Here is a 12,334-nt window from a genome sequence, read left to right as displayed (position 1 = left end):
CCTTAATAATCTTATATGTTTCAATAAGATCCCCTCTCATCATTCTAAATTCCAGAGTGTACAAGCCCAGCCGCTCCATTCTCTCATCATATGACAGTCCCGCCATCCCGGGAATTAACCTTGTGAACCTACGCTGCACTCCCTCAATAGCAATTGTCCCTTCCACAAATTCATTGATCATCATTTTCTTTTATCGAGATGCAACGCGGAAACAGGCCCTTCGGCCCTTCGAGTCCGCACCGACCAGCGATCCCCGCACACTAACACCACCCTCCACACACTAGGGACAGTTTTTACATTTACACCAAGCCAATTCACCTATAAACATGCACGTCTTTGGAGTGTGGGAGGAAACCAAAGATCCCGGAGGAAACCCAAGCAGGTCATGTGTTTATCTTCAGTTTCATAGCAAAAGGATTGGAGTATAGGAGCAGGGAGGTTCTACTGCAGTTGTACAGCATCTTGGTGAGACCACACCTGGAGTATTGTGTACAGTTTTTGGTCTCCAAATCTGAGGAAGGACATTATTGCCATAGAGGGAGTGCAGAGACGGTTCACCAGACTGATTCCTGGGATGTCAGGACTGTCTTATGAAGAAAGACTGGATAGACTTGGTTTATACTCTCTAGAATTTAGGAGATTGAGAGGGGATCTTATAGAAACTTACAAAATTCTTAAGGGGTTGGACAGGCTAGATGCAGGAAGATTGTTCCCGATGTTGGGGAAGTCCAGGACAAGGGGTCACAGCTTAAGGATAAGGGGGAAATCCTTTAAAACCGAGATGAGGAGAACTTTTTTCACACAGAGAGTGGTGAATCTCTGGAACTCTCTGCCGCAGAGGGTAGTCGAGGCCAGTTCATTGGCTATATTTAAGAGGGAGTTAGATGTGCCCTTGTGGCCAAGGGGATCAGAGGGTATGGGGAGAAGGCAGGTACAGGATACTGAGTTGGATGATCAGCCATGATCATATTGAATGGCGGTGCAGGCTCGAAGGGCCGAATGGCCTCTGCTCCTGCACCTAATTTCTATGTTTCTATCCCAGCATCTGCAGTCCCTGCCCACACAACTGATGCCACACACAGAGTGATATTCCACTGTAGTGCGGTTCGCAGTGCCTCTAGCCAATGTACTTACTTTATCTTCCCCTTCATCTGCAGGTAGCCGTGGAAACTTGCATCAAGTCTTCCCTGTAACAGAAATGAGACATAAGGAGCCATGTCAAGCTGCATCAGAAGGCAACTTACAGCAGGCAGTGAGGAAAGTGAATGGCATGTTGGCCTTTATAACAAGAGGAGTTAAGTATAGGAGCAAAGTGGTCCTTCTGCAGTTGTACAGAGCCCTAATGAGACCACACCTGGAGTATTGTGTGCAGTTTTGGTCCCCTAATTTGAGGAAGGACATTCTTGCTATTGAGGGAGTGCAGCGTGGGTTCACCAGGTTAATTCCCGGGATGGCGGGACTGTCATATGCTGAGAGAATGGAGTGGCTGGGCTTGTATACTCTGGAGTTTAGAAGGATGAAAGGGATTCTTATTGAAACATATCAGATTATTAAGGGCTTGGACACGCTAGAGGCAGGAAACATGTTCCCGATGTTGGGGGAGTCCAGAACCAGGGGCCACACACACAGTTTAAGAATAAGGGGTAAGCCATTTAGAACAGAGACGAGGAAACACTTTTTCTCACAGAGAGTGGCGAGTCTGTGGAATTCTCTGCCTCAGAGAACGGTGGAGGCCGGTTCTCTGGATACTTTCAAGAGAGAGCTAGATAGGGCTCTTAAAGATAGCGGAGTCAGGGGATATGGGGAGAAGGCAGGAACGGGGTACTGATTGGGGATGATCAGCCATGATCACATTGAATGGCGGTGCTGGCTCGAAGGGCCGAATGGCCTACTCCTGCACCTATTGTCTATTAGGACGGCATGGTGGCGCAGCGGTAGAGTTGCTGCCTCACAGCGCCAGAGACCCGGGTTCAATCCTGACTACGGGCGCTGTCTGTACGGAGTTTGCACGTTCTCCCCGTGACTTCATGGGTTTTCTCCGGGTGCTCCGGTTTCCTCCCACACTTCCAAGAAGTACAAGTTTGTAGATGAATTAGCTCGGTAAAATTGTAAATTGTCCCTAGTGTGTGTGGGCTAGTGTTAGTGTGCGGGGATCGCTGGTCGGCACGGACTGAGGGGGCCAAAGGGCCTGTTTCCGCAATCTATCTCGAAACTAAACCGGCCTAAACAAAATGTGTAGGAAGGAACTGCAGATGCTGGTTTACATCGAAGATAAGACACAAAATGCTGGAGTAACTCAGTGGGACAGGCGGCATCTCTGGAGAGAAGCAATGGGTGACGTTTCGGGTCGAGACCCGTAATACTGAGCAGAAACGTCACGCAGTCCTTCTCGCCAGCTAAACTCAAAACCAGTGGGGGGGGGGGGGGGGTCATGAGATCATGTGTTAGGAGCAGAATTGGGCCATTCGGCCCATCAAGTCTACTCCGCCATTCAATCACCGCTGATCTATCTCTCCCTCCTAACTACTCAACACTACTCACACTCACCACCTGGTGACCCCTACCTCGGTGACTGCCAATCACCCCCCCCCCCCCCCTCCAGGACATTCCTCCCACAGGAAAAACACTATGACTGTATGCATGTAAATAGATTTATTTATTGAAATCATATTCTATGTCGATCTTCCAGGGAGATGCTAACTGCATTTCGTTGTCAATGTACTGTACACTGACAATGACAATTAAAGTTGAATCTGAATCTGAACCTGAATCTAACCCCATTCTCCTGCCTTCTCCCCATAACCCCGGACACCCGCACTAGTCAAGAATCTATCTCTCTCTGCCTTAAACATATCCATCGACTTGGCCTCCACAGCCGTCTGTGGCAATGAGTTCCACAGATTCACCACCCTCTGACTCCTCATCTCCTTCCTCCAGGAACGTCCTTGAATGGTGAGGCTACGGCATCTAGTCCTAGACTCTCCCACTAGTCCTAGACTCTCCCACTAGTGGAAACAGCCTCGCCACATCACCACCCCTCCGACGGAAAGGAATTCCTCCTCGTCCCCTTCCTGAAGGAACGTCCTTGAATTCTGAAGGCTGCGGTCTGTGGTGTGATGGTTGTGAGTACAGGCGTGAGGACTCAAGGAAGACGTCCGTCCAGTGATTGTGTCCTCAGCAGGGAAGTTGCTTAACAAAAGCCATTCGCAATTAACCACCAATCAGTCACTCAACAACTAGCCGGCTAGCAATGTTTACTCAAGTCCGGCTTGAATTGCTTTTCGACTCATTTACAATGTAGCACCTGGTGAGTTAAAGAACCAATGACAAATTGCAGCTGTCCCTAACTTGGTTGATCTGTAAACAAGGCGATGGATTTATAGACCCGCCAACTTTGGGCAGAGAGCCTCTTTTGTAATTCTAGAAGCCAGCCATTATTTGTTTTGTCTGCACTGTAGTGCTTTAGCCATCGACAGCAGCTAGAGGCTGAGGATAAAGCTCAGGGCTCAGAGTATCCCACCTACCATGTCTAGATAGACTCAAACTGCTGGAGGAACTCAGCGGGACAGGCAGCATCTCTGGAGGGAAGGAAGGAAGGAAGGAACTGGTGGACAGTGAAGAAAGCGAATGGTATGTTAGCATTCATAGCAAAAGGATTTGAGTATAGGAGCAGGGAGGTTCTACTGCAGTTGTACAGGTTTTTGGTGAGAGAATTGTGTACAGTTTTGGTCTCCTAATCTGAGGAAAGACATTCTTGCCATAGAGGGAGTACAGAGAAGGTTCACCAGACTGATTCATGGGTTGGCAGGACTTTCATATGAAGAAAGACTGGATAGACTCGGCTTGTACACGCTAGAATTTAGGAGATTGAGGGGGGATCTTATAGAAACTTACAAAATTCTTAAGGGGTTGGACAGGCTAGATGCAGGAAGATTGTTCCCGATGTTGGGGAAGTACAGAACAAGGGGTCACAGTTTAAGGATAAAGGGGAAATCTTTTAGGACCGAGATGAGGAAAACATTTTTCACACAGAGAGTGGTGAATCTGTGGAATTCTCTGCCACAGAAGGTAATTGAGGCCACAGTTCATTGGCTATATTTAAGAGGGAGTTAGATGTAGCCCTTGTGGCTAAAGGGATCAGGGGGTATGGAGAGAAGGCAGGTACAGGATACTGAGTTGGATGATCAGCCATGATCATATTGAATGGTGGTGCAGGATTCGAAGGGCCGAATGGCCTACTCCTGCACCTGTTTTCTATTTTTCTATGTTTACAGGCAGCATCTCTGGAGGGAAGGAATGGGTCGGGTCGAGACCCTACTTTTTCTGAAGCAAGAACAGCATCTTAAACAAACGGGTCAATGATACTAACACAGGCATCGTCCACAGGATTCCGAAACAGCTCGCTGGTGAAAAGGCACGAGGGAATAGTCCATAATTCGCTCAAAATTCTCCCGCAACAGGTGAATTCTAGGAACAGGGACGTTGAGTTTAGCCTCCGAGTGATTTATGCCTTAGGGGTCTCTACAAACCTGTAGTACACGCGAGAGAAGGCATGGCCCAGGGCTTAAGGTAGACACAAAAAGCTGGAGTAGCTCAGCGGGACGGGCAGCATCTCTGGAGAGATGGAATAGGTGACGTTTCGGGTCGAGACCCTTCTTAGGACTGGTTGTGGGATAAGGGAAACGAGAGATATAGATATAGCAAAAAAAGTAAGGATAGTAAAGGAAACAGGCTGTTTGTTGGGTGAAAACGAGAAGCTGGTGCCAACTTGGGTGGGGGAGGGACAGAGAGAGAGGGAATACCGGGGCTACCTTACGTGGGAGAAATTAAAATTCATACCACTAGGCTGTAAGCTGTCCAAGCAGAATATGAGATTCGGTTTAAACCAGCATCTGCAGTTAATAGACAATAGACAATAGGTGCAGGAGTAGGCCATTCGGCCCTTCGAGCCAGCACCGCCATTCAATGTGATCATGCCTGATCATCCACAATCAGTACCCCGTTCCTGCCTTCTCCCCATATCCCCTGACTCCACTATCTTTAAGAGCCCTATCTAGCTCTCTCTTGAAAGCATCCAGAGAACCGGCCTCCACCGCCCTCTGAAGCAGAGAATTCCACAGACTCACAACTCTCTGTGTGAAAAAGTGTTTCCTCGTCTCCGTTCTAAATGGCTTACCACTTATTCTTAAACTGTGTGTGTGGCCCCTGGTTCTGGACTCCCCCAACATCGGGAACGTGTTTCCTGCCTCTAGCGTGGCCAAATCATTAACAATCTTATATGTTTCAATGAGTATCCCTCTCATCCTTCTAAACTCCAGAGTGTACAAGCCCACAGCTGCTCCATTCTCTCAGCATATGACAGTCCCGCCATCCCGGGAATTAACCTAGTAAACCTACGCTGCACTCCCTCAATAGCAAGAATGTCCTTCCTCAAATTAGGGGACCAAAACTGCACACAATACTCCAGGTGTGGTCTCACCAGGGCTCTGTACAACTGCAGGAGGACTTCCTTGCTCCTATACTCAACTCCTCTTGTTATGAAGGCCAACATGCCATTCACTTTCTTCACTGCCTGCTGTACCTGCATGCTTACTTTCATAGACTGATGAACAAGGACCCCCAGATCCCGTTGTACTTTCAGACACAATTTAGATAATAATCTGCCTTCCTGTTTTTGCCACCAAAGTGGAAAACCTCCACATTTATCCACATTAAACTGCATTAAGTTCCTTCCGACACATTGCCCTGGGCCTCGTCCATGGCCAGAGTGAAGTCAAACGCAAATTGGAGGAACAGCATCTCATATTTAGCTTGGGCAGCTTACACCCCAGCGGTATAAATAGTGGTATGAAGGGTCTCGACCCGAAACGTCACCCATTCCTTCTCTCCAGAGATGCTGCCTGTCCCGCTGAGTTACTCCAGAATGTTGATTTCTCTAACAAAGAGGGCAACCTTAGCGTCCCCTCTCTCTCCGCCTCTCCCCCACCCTAGTTGTCGCTCTCGTTTCACTGTCTGAATAACTCGTTATCACCTCTGCCAACACCCACAGCCAACAATGGAGCATTGTGGGCTCCACCTTTCCTTGTTCATCCTTGCTTGTTGTATATTTAACTTAGAGACACTGATGCGGAAACAGGCCCTTCGGCCCGCCGAGTCCGCGCTGGCCAGCGATCCCCGCACACTCACCCTATCCTACACACAACTGGGGACAATTTTACCAAGCCGATTAACTTACAAACCTGTACATCTTTGGAGTGTGGGAGGAAACCGGAGCTCCCGGAGAGAACCCACGCAGAATAATGAGATAACTTACAAACTCCGTTCGGGCAGCACCCGTGGTCGGGGATCGAACCCGGGTCTCTGGCGCTGTGAGGCAGCAACTCTACCGCTGTGCCACCGTGCCGTCATCTTCCATTCATTTAACCCAAGTACCATCGATATCCCTCCCCCCCCCCACCTTTTCCTCCGAGTCTCAGTCTGAAGAAGGGTCTCGACCTGAAACGTCACCCATTCATAGAAACGTAGAAAATAGGTGCAGGAGGAGGCCATTCAGCCCTTCAAGCCAGCACCACCATTCATTGTGATCATGGCTGATCGTCCCCTATCAATAACCCGTGCCTGCCTTCTCCCCATATCCCTAGATTTCACCAGCCCCCAGAGCACTATCTAACTCTCTCTTAAATCCATCCAGTGACTTGGCCTCCACTGCCCTCTGTGGCAGGGAATTCCACAAACTCACAACCCTCTGGGTGAAAAAGTATTTTCTCACCTCAGTCTTAAATGACCTCCCCTTTATTCTAAGTGTGGCCCCTGGTTCTGGACTCACCCAACATTGGGAACATTGTTCCTGATTCTAGCTTGTCCAGTCCTTTTACAATTTTATATGTTTCTATAAGATACCCTCTCATCCTTCTTCTAAACTTCAGTGAATACAAGCCTAGTCTTTTACACACACACACTCACACACACCCACACACTCACAAATACACACACACACACACACACACACACACACACACACACACACACACACACACACACACACACACACACACACACACACACACACACACACACACACACACACACACACACACACACACACACACACACACACACACACACACACACACACACACACACACACACACACACACACACACACACCATCTTACCAAAAGAGGGGTTTTGGCAATGCTAAGCAGGATACACAAACAATAGGTGGACTCCACCCCCTGCACCATCATTCAATGTGATCATGGCTGATCATCCCCAATCAATATCCCGTTCCTGCCTTCTCCCCATATCCCATGATATCTTTAAGAGCCCTATCTAGCTCTCTCTTGAAAGTATCCAGAGATCTTGCCTCCACCGCCCTCTGAGGCAGAGAATTCCACAGACTCACCACTCTCTGTGAGAAAATGTGTTTCCTCGTGTCTGTTCTAAATGGCTTACCCCTTATTCTTAAACTGGGTGTCCCCTGGTTCTGGACTCCCCCAACATCGGGAACATGTTTCCTACCTCTCGTGTGTCCAAGCCCTTAACAATCTTATATGTTTCAATGAGAGACCCTCTCATCCTTCTAAATTCCAGAGTGTACAAGCCCAGCTGCTCCATTCTCTCAGCATATGACAGTTTGGCCATCCCGGGAATTAACCTTGTAAACCTACGCTGCACTCCCTCAATAGCAAGCAGTACCACACTGAATCAAGGCATATGGGGAGAAGGCAGGAACGGGGTACTGATTTGGGTGATCAGCCATGGATCACATTGAATGGCGGTGCTGGCTCGAAGGGCCGAATGGCCTACTCCTGCACCTATTGTCAATGTGTCTATGTTTCTATGGGTCCAAAGATTATTAAGGGGTTTGGACACCCTGGAGGCAGTAAACATGTTCGTTATGTTGGGGGAGTCTAGAACCAGGGGCCACAGTTTAAGAATAAGGGGTAAGCCATTTAGAACAGAGACGAGGAAACACTTTTTCACACAGAGAGTGGTGAGTCTGTGGAATTCTCCGCCTCAGAGGGCGGTGGAGGCAGGTTCTCTGGATACGTTCAAGAGAGAGCTAGATAGGGGTCTTGAAGATAGCGGAGTCAGGGGATATGGGGAGAAGGCAGGAACGGGGTACTGATTGTGGATGATCAGCCATGATCACATTGAATGGCGGTGCTGGCTCGAAGGGCCGAATGGCCTCCTCCTGCACCTATTGTCTATTGTCTATGTTTCTAAGACATTGAAGAATTTTGTTAAAGAGTCATAAGGTCTTAAGTGATAGGAGTGGAATTAGGCAATTCGGCCCATCAAGTCTACTCCGCCATTCAATCATGGCTGATCTATCTCTCCCTCCTAACCCCAGGCCATCTAGGGTGGGGGTGAGGTGGGCCATCTAGGGTGGGGGGGGGGGGGGGGGGGGGGGGGGGGTGGGGGCATCTAGGGTGGGGGGGGAACAATGACGATGCTAAAATCGATTTGCATCTAGACAGCACTGGTGGTAGAAAATGCAGGACACGCGCATACGCACACACACACACGCGCACGCACACACGCATGCACACACACACACACACGCACGCACACGTGGACACAGACACATACACACATAGACACACACAGACGCACACACACACACACGCACAAACGTGGACACACACACATACACACATAGACACACACAGACGCACACACACACACACACACACACACACACACACGCACACGCACGCACACACACACACACACAGACACACACACAGACACACACACACAGACGCACACACACAGACACACACACATACACAGACCAACACGCACGCACACGTGGACACAGACACACACACACATAGACACACACAGACGCACACACACAGACACACACACACACACAGACACACACACACACACACTAACACATACAGACACACACAGACGCACACACGGACACATTACACACACACGTACACTCACAGGACAGACAGACACAGACAGACACACACAGACAGACAGACAGACACACACACTAGAGAGAGTCTGTACCCCAAAGCACAGTCAGTGACAACATCTATGAGTTGGGTGGAGAGAAAGCTGAACCAGACCCTGCTTCAAACTTGCTTTGTGATTCCAACCGATGACCATTTTACATTTGACCCGGTCCTTTGTTAAACAGGGAACCACGTTCTGTTTATTAAGAACGGCTGATGTGGATCGAACTTGAAGGTTGGGGGGGGGGGGAATTATTAAGAATCGATTGGAGAGAAAAGGAGAGAGGGAAAAAAAGGGAGAAGGGGAGGGAGGGAGGGGAGACAGAGAGAGCAGAGAGAGACAGACGGACAGAGACAGAGAAAGAGAGACGGAGAGAGAGAGAAAGACAGAGACAGACAGAGACGGACAGAGAGAGACGGACAGGGAGACAGAGAGAGAGAGACAGACATACAGAGACAGACATACAGAGAGAGAGAGAGACAGAGAGACACAGAAAGGGAGAGATTTTTAATCTCAGAGCCTGGCGAGTTCCTCTCTGTTTCTGGTTAATCTCTGGGGTTTATTTCAGTGATTTCTCCTTGTACTGACCTCAAAATGGCCACCGATGCTTCTGAAACGATGTGGAGTTTTTTTTTTTTGGGGCAGCCATCTCCACCTCACGCTGCCTCGGCAAGACCAGCAGCATCATCAAGGACCAGTCTCACCCCGGTCACTCCCTCTTCTCCCCTCTCCCATCGGGCAAGAGGTACAGAAATGTGAAAACGCACACCTCCAGATTCAGGGACAGTTTCTTCCTGGCTGTTATCAGGCAACTGAACCACCCTACCACAACCAGAGAGCGGTCCTGAACTACTATCTACCTCATTGGTGACCCTCGGACTATCCTTGATCGGACTTTGCTGGCTTTACCTTGCACTAAACGTTATTCCCTTATCATGTATCTGTACACTGTGGACGGCTCGATTGTAATCATGTGTTGTCTTTCCGCTGACTGGTTAGCGCGCAACAAAAGCTTTTCACTGTACCTCGATACACGGGACAATAAACTAAAACTGAGCTTTCCCAAATGTTCCCACCAACCGCCCAGGAAAACGACGGAGATCGGGAAAGGGGAGAGGGAGATCTGCAGCTAGAATCCCTCAGAATATGCCTGGTTGATAATCGAGGAGGGAGGGAGATAGAGGGAGGGGGAGAGGAGAGGGAGGGGAGGGGGGGAGAGAGAGGGAGGGGAGGAGGGAGGAGAGGGGGAGGGAGGGGAGGGGGGGGGAGGTGAGAAAGGGAGGGAAGGACAGGGGGGGAGAGAGAGGGGGGGGGAGAGGAGGGAGAGGGGGGAGGGGAGAGGAAAGGAGAGGGGGGATGGGGGAGGGGGGATTGGGGGGGGGAGAGGAGAGGGGAGGGGGGGAGAGAGAGGAGGGGGGGAGAGGGAGGGGAGGGAGAGAGGGGAGGAGGGGGGAGGGGGAGGAGAGGGAGGGGGGGAGGAGAGGGAGGGAGGGAGAGGAGGGGGGGGGAGGGGAGGGGGGGAGGAGGAGGGGGAGGAGGGAGGGAGAGAGGAGGAGGGGGGGAGGGAGAGAGGGAGGGGAGAGGAGAGGGAGGGGGAGGGGGGGAGGAGGAGGGAGGGAGGGGGAGGAGAGGAGGAGGGGAGAGAGGGAGGGGGGGAGGAGAGGGGGGGGGAGAGGGAGAGGGGGGGGGGGAGGAGAGGGGGGGAGGGGGGTAAGAAATAGAGGGAAGGGGGGGGGAGAGAGGGAGGGAGGAGAGAGGAGGGGGAAGAGGGGAGATGGGGAGGTGAGGGGAGGGGGAGGGGAGGGGGGAGGGAAAGGAGAGGAGGGGGGGGGGAGAGGGGAGGGGAGAGAGAGGGGGGGGGAGGAGGGGGGGGAGGGGAGAGGGGGAGAGGGAGAGAGAGGGGGAGAGGGATGGGAGGAGAAGGAGGGGGGGAGAGAGGGGGGGAGAGGAGAGGAGGGGAGAGCAGAGGAGACAATCTCTCACCTAGAGAGGGAGAGAGGGGAGGGGAGAGAGAGGGAGGGAGGGGGAGAGGAGAGGGGAGGGGGAGGGGAGGGGGAGAGGGGAGAGAAGAAGGGGAATAGAGAGGGGATGGGGAGGGGGGAGAGAGGGGAGAACGAGGGCAGGAGGAAGGGAGGGGGAGGGGGAGAGGGGGGGGTTAAGACATTCAGAGGGTGGGGGAGGAGAGGGGGAGAGACTGCAAGAATGTCAGTTGATCCAGCAAAAAATAAATGGCAGGAAAAATCTAAACATATCCTAAAAAACTGCAAATGCTCCAGATATTTCACATAAAGACCGTCAGTATAAAAACCCTCCACTTGAGATTTACGCTCCGTTCGACACAGAGAGACTGAGAGGGGATCAAAGTTAACTCACTGCCCACTCCCAAACGAGTCCCTTTTTCTTAAAATAAAATTGGCCTCACAGTTTAAGCAAGAATGCATTTTTGTTGTTGTTGCTGCTGCTGAATGTTTGTTGGTGCGGCTGATTTTTTACTCACAGTCTCTGGAGCCGGTGTTGAGTGGAAGTTGGTCTTGGATTTGGCAAAAGGAGAAAAAGTGATTTTTTTTCGCCTGCTGCTTTCTCCGCTGCACCAGCCAGTGTGTGGCCGCTTCCTACACTGCCAGTTGCTGCAGCGTCTCTGCAGTGACCGAGGAAGCCGCCAGTCTCTCCCAACTAACACCAACAAACGCTTCAAGGAAATTGCCGGCCGGCCGGTAGAGCTTATTTCCTTCTCTCTCTGTTTTCTTTGTACGTGCGCGGGCAGGAGGGAACTATCCAGTCTAAACCGTCAGCTACATGAGAAATGTGTGTCTGTGTGTGTGTGTGTGTATGTGTTTCTGTGTGTGTGTGTGTGTGTGTGTGTGTGCGCCTGTGTGTGTGTGTGTGTGTGTGTGTGTGTGTGTGTGTGTGTTTCTGTGTGTGTGTGTTGTGTGTGTGTGTGTGTGTGTGTGTGTGTGTGTGTGTGTGTGTGGTGTGTGTTGTGTGTGTGTGTGTGTGTGTGTGTGTGTGTGTCTGTGTGTGTGTTTTTGTGTGTGTGTGTGTGTGTGTGTGTGTGTGTGTGTGTGTGTGTGTGTGTGTGTGTGTGTGTGTGTGTGTGTGTGTGTGTGTGTGTGTGTGTGTGTGTGTGTGTGTGTGTGTGTGTGTGTGTGTGTGTGTGTGTGTGTGTGTGTGTGTGTGTCTGTGTGTGTGCCTGTGGGTGTGTGTTCTGTGTGTGTGTGAGCGCCTGTGTGTGTGTGTGTGCCTGTGTGTGTTTCTGTGTCACTCTCACTGAAAGCAGTTCTTACTACAAGCTGTGGGAGGAGGGTTTGTGAAAGATAGCGGGAGGGGGGGGGGGGGGAGGGGGGAGGAAGGGGGG

The 12,334-nt window shown here is 50.8% G+C and overlaps 1 long non-coding RNA gene across 2 annotated transcripts in view; it reads right to left on the bottom strand.

Annotated features, from left to right (window-relative positions):
• Positions 1 to 11,901, bottom strand: part of LOC129716395 (uncharacterized) — a 106,787-nt gene extending 94,886 nt beyond the window's left edge. For both annotated transcript variants that reach the window (XR_008726629.1, XR_008726630.1), the window contains exons 1-2: positions 11,477 to 11,901; positions 1,135 to 1,187 (exon numbers count right to left, since the gene is read on the bottom strand). This is a non-coding gene — a long non-coding RNA (uncharacterized LOC129716395). The remainder of the gene's footprint in view (positions 1 to 1,134; positions 1,188 to 11,476) is intronic.
• Positions 11,902 to 12,334: the final 433 nt, after the last annotated feature.

The sequence above is a fragment of the Leucoraja erinacea genome, unplaced genomic scaffold, assembly GCF_028641065.1.
Source record: "Leucoraja erinacea ecotype New England unplaced genomic scaffold, Leri_hhj_1 Leri_226S, whole genome shotgun sequence".
Classification (NCBI taxonomy): Eukaryota; Metazoa; Chordata; class Chondrichthyes; order Rajiformes; family Rajidae; genus Leucoraja; species Leucoraja erinaceus.
Note: the sequence above shows the minus strand (reverse complement) of the source record. Positions and strands in the feature narration are given on the sequence as shown.